The 4,623-nt window shown below is 42.2% G+C and overlaps 1 pseudogene; it reads left to right on the top strand.

The window, feature by feature from the left end:
• Nucleotides 1-805: 805 nt before the first annotated feature.
• Nucleotides 806-1,883, top strand: LOC139307146 (piggyBac transposable element-derived protein 4-like; annotated as a pseudogene).
• Nucleotides 1,884-4,623: the final 2,740 nt, after the last annotated feature.

Raw genomic sequence — 4,623 nt, 5'->3', positions numbered from 1 at the left:
CTCTTTAAATATATCAATAATATACTGTATACATCCAATTGTACAACTTGGCTCCATCATGGCCGCTTCTGACCAATTGAAACCCATGAAAACTACATTTTTTAATTCCTTGTTATTCACAGTATTAAATCATACAATTTAGGTAAAATTGCTTTCATTCTAAACTCAACACTTGAAAATTGTAGTTTTTAATGTTTTCTACCAGATTGTGTCATTTGTCCATTTTTGGCCATGGGAGCAATTTCATGTAATATTCTTCGTTTCCAATAGGGGCGTATGATGGCTTACTGCATGCCAATGGAGCGAATGAATGACACAATTTTGACATAATTGTGATCTTAAGGATGTCAGATAATGATTTGTGTTTGTGCATGAAAAGAATTGTTCCTGTGTGTGAAATTGCAGCACAAATATGTATTGTATAGTTGCAGTGAATTTCTGTTGATGCAGGCTATTGAGCTTTGAGTTTCCCAGGAAAACTTGGCTTGGTGCACATGTTGAAAGCACCTGTGGCTTTGTTTTTTTTCATTACAAAAATGCCACACACAACTACACAATAGCCCTTACACATCTAAATATCTACTCTCCAAAAAAAAAAAAATCACAGGACATCTTGCAGAGGTCAAAGATGCAGCTACAGGGGAAACAAAAACAAACTCTGGCACTGTTTATAAATCTGTCCTGGTGTTTATGCAGGTGCAGTCAATACTAATGCTATAAGTAAGCCTAACAGCTCCCAGGTCATGTTTTCTCTGGCAAGATGGCAAGAAGGTCATATTCACTGCTTCAAGCACGTGACTATGTGATGCAATCGGAGAGCGAAGATGGGAAGAAATCCTCTGCAGTTGAAGAAGAGACATCTTCTACCCAAGATGAGAACACATCCTCTCCTGAAGATGAGGGGACACCCTCCTCAGAGGATGGCAGCATCACCACTGATGATGAGGAGTACCGGCCAGCGCCTGATTCCTCTTCCTCAGGGGGTGAGGACAATACAGACACAGTGGTGGAGGCCGAGCAGCTAATGGCAGAGACAGTAGAAGCAGTGGCAGAGACAGAGGAGCTGGCGGCTGAGTGGATGTCTCGTGATGGGAAAATTATGTGGTTTCCCACTGCTAAAGAGACCCTGCACTACAATCCAGTACCCACTGGTATCACCCCAGGGTCCACCCTGTATGCAGTTGCCCGCATCAGCAGCCTGAGGTCTGCCTTTGACCTGTTTATAACAGCGGAGATCATTCAGCTGCTGTGTACCCACACAAACCTGCATGGGAGGCGAAGGTGTGAGGATTGGAGGGATGTGGATGAAGTGGAGATGAGAGCCTACATCAGGATTCTGATTCTGGCTGGCGTCTACCGCTCAAGACATGAAGCAACACGTGGCATGTGGGGTGACAAGACAGGACGGGCCATATTTTGTGCTACGATGCCCCTCTACCGCTATGCTCAGATCAGCTCTAACATCCGCTTTGCTCACCCGCCCGGGACGCTTCAGGGACGATAAGCTCGCCGCATTTCGCATTCTGTGGGAAAAGTGGGTGGCTCGCCTCCCCCTCTTGTTCAATCCAGGGGTTGATGTGTGTGTCGACGAGCAGCTTGTTGCATTCAAAGGTCGTTGTGGATTTCGACAATATATGCCCAACAAGCCTGCAAAGTACGGCATTAAAATGTGGGTCACCTGTGATGTGGCAACCTCCTATGCCTGGAGGATGCAGATTTACACAGGAAAACCCCCCGGTAGCTCCCGGGAAGTTAACCAGGGAATGAGGGTCACACTCCAACTGACAGAGGGGCTCCAAGGACACACTGTCACATGTGACAACTTCTTTACTTCGTTCGCCTTGGCAGAGGAACTCCTCAGATCAGAAATCAGTCCATCCTGAGTGGGAGTCCTCTAAAACCTACCAACGGAGGGTGTTCCTGGAAGAGCTGGGGCACATGCTGGTGACCCCAGCAATTGCAAGACGGCCTTGACCCCCACGCTCAACAGCCACTGCTGCCATTGTTGCCGGGATACAGCAGTCTGAATCAGAGCGTGACCCACGGCCCGCCAGCAAAACGAGGAAAAGGTGCGAACTGTGTACCTACAGGAGAAGAACGGCAACCACTTGCTCCAGCTGTGGAAAGTGTGTCTGCAAGGACCACTCTACTGTGGTTTGCACAATCTGCCGCCCTTGAGCATGCACACACACACACACACACACTTATTGAAACACACTATTTAACGTTCTCTCTCTCTCTCTCTCACACACACACACTCTCTCTCACACACACACACACAGACACACACACACACACACACACACATGCAGCTGTTGTTCTCTATAAAAATAAATGCTGCAGCTTTATTTTTCAAATCAAATTTAAAGGGTTAAAATTCTGAAATTGAATGAAATTTGGGATTTCATGGTCAGGACCGATTCTAATAAAAAAAAAATTAACTGTTGAAAGTAGAAAATAATCTTAATATGTGGTATTTTTTATAGCATTTTGTAAAAACAGGAGATGGCCATTTTTGTCCACGAACATGCTAAGTGGGAGTTTTTATGTTTTTTTGTCACTGTACAAAAAAGTAATGATGCATAAAAATTAATGATACTGCTAATTATTGACATACATTTAGCTGCGTGGATGGTTAAAAAATATATCAGGTAGCATGTATTATTTGGTTAAAAAAAGTGATTTTATGCTTTTCTCCCTTATAAATCATTAGCATTATGTGATCTAACAGGCATTTAAAGGGTTAAAATTCTGAATTTGAATGAAATTTTGGTTTTCATGACCAGGACTGATGCAAATTTAAAAAATCTAGTTGGTGAAAGTGGAAAAATCTTTTAATATATATTAATTTTATAGCATTTTGGGAATGCAAACAGGAGGTGGCCATTTTTGGCCACAAACACGTTGAGTGGGAGTTTTATCTATTTTGCTTTCCCTGCACAAAAATAACAATGCATAATAATCAGTGTTGTTGTTAATCAGTTACATATCTCAGACTGTGCTATTGATAATACAAGAAAAACCAGTAGCACTGAGAATACAGAAAGTGGTCATTTTTGAGGTTGTTTTCCAACAAGTGCATTGTGCAAACAAACTGGCATTTGAAGGGTTAAAAAATTAAAAAGGAATGGATATTTTATACTTATGATAAGAACTGATGTTAGTTAAAGACTTTATGCAGTAAAAGTAGCAAAGAACATAAAAAATCTAAAAAATTACATCCTCAGTCTGTTCGTGGCCAAAAAAAACAGACTGAGTGGATAGTGATTTTGAACAAAGCCAGAGGGTTAATTGAACTAAATTAAACTTGAAGCAGAAGCTGACAAGTGTCCATGATGTAACTGCTGGTTCAGCAACAGATTAAACAAAATATGTCAAATATGTGGTTCAGCCATTTCAGATAAGCTGCGCTGGATCTGAAGTCAAGACCTGCTGCAGTGAACACATTTTAATTAAGATGAATTATTAATTAGCAATCAGCCTCGTGTTTTCTGTTCAGCAGCGGATGTCCGCAGTTGTATAGTGTTGTCTACTATAATAATCAGTTTGACATAACAGCTCACACAATGTGTCTTCAAACATTCAAATAGAATAAAACAAAGTCTAGGCTAAATATGGTAGCCAGCCAAATATGTAACTGTCTATGTGGCGCACCTCTTGCTGAAGCCTTTCTGCTTTTGGAGTACAGCAAACTGGGAGAAATGTTGTACTGGCCCACCAATATTCTGCCTGTACTACATGCAGAGTTGTGGGGTCCTGCATTTGAGTCAGATAGACAATAACGTCCCGCCATGGTGGGATACTGCAATGTTTTAACTGTTACATCAAGAAAACTCACAGCAGAGCCAGACCCTGAAGGAGAGCCGCAGCTGCAACGGAGAATTTAACCCAAGTCAATGAGGTAAGCTTGTTAGTACTAATGTTAACGTTACCAGTTAACGGTAACTTCCTGTTGGTGGCTTGCTTGCTAGCTAGCTAGCTAACGAGTCAGCAGCGTTTGCATTTACTGTGAGCTGACCAGCTCCTCCAACTGAGACACACACTAGCTAGCTAACTCTGTAACACTGGTAATGTTCGTCTCTTGAAAAACATGAACGTTCAGGTGGCTAGCAAGTATTTAGCAAGCCAACAGGCGCTTTCTGTGCGTCAGTGTGTGTGTTTAGTGGCGGCTGCTGACTCAAAACTTTGGGGGGACAGGAGGAAAACCAACCCCATGTGAACTGGCAGCAAAGGCGTAGATAGATTCATAATTTATTACAGTGCCATATTAGAAAATAAATTATAACGTGCGAATTGCAAACTACGTCTAAACACATCACTGAACTGTAAATAACTTAATAAATACACAAAAATCTATATAGATAAATATACAGAAAATAGTATTTCACGCCCTATACCCTTGTAAATCTGGCCCTTGCCGGTGTTATGCCAAATTCTGTGACCCACGAGATTCTGTGTCTATATCACATACTTTGTGCCAGAAAGCCTTTTGGTGCCTGAACGTAACCAAGTAGGCTAGTTTAAGGCAAAAAAAGAGCTGGCGGCATAGTTTAACTTCCCGTTTGGGTCACATAATCTGATGGGTCACAGAATTTGGTGCAACACCTGAAACTGGTCCCCGAC

Source organism: Enoplosus armatus, assembly GCF_043641665.1.
Source record: "Enoplosus armatus isolate fEnoArm2 chromosome 20 unlocalized genomic scaffold, fEnoArm2.hap1 SUPER_20_unloc_1, whole genome shotgun sequence".
NCBI classification, from domain to species: Eukaryota; Metazoa; Chordata; class Actinopteri; order Centrarchiformes; family Enoplosidae; genus Enoplosus; species Enoplosus armatus.
The sequence above is the reverse complement of the archived record's forward strand: the minus strand, read 5'-3'. Positions and strand labels throughout refer to the sequence as shown.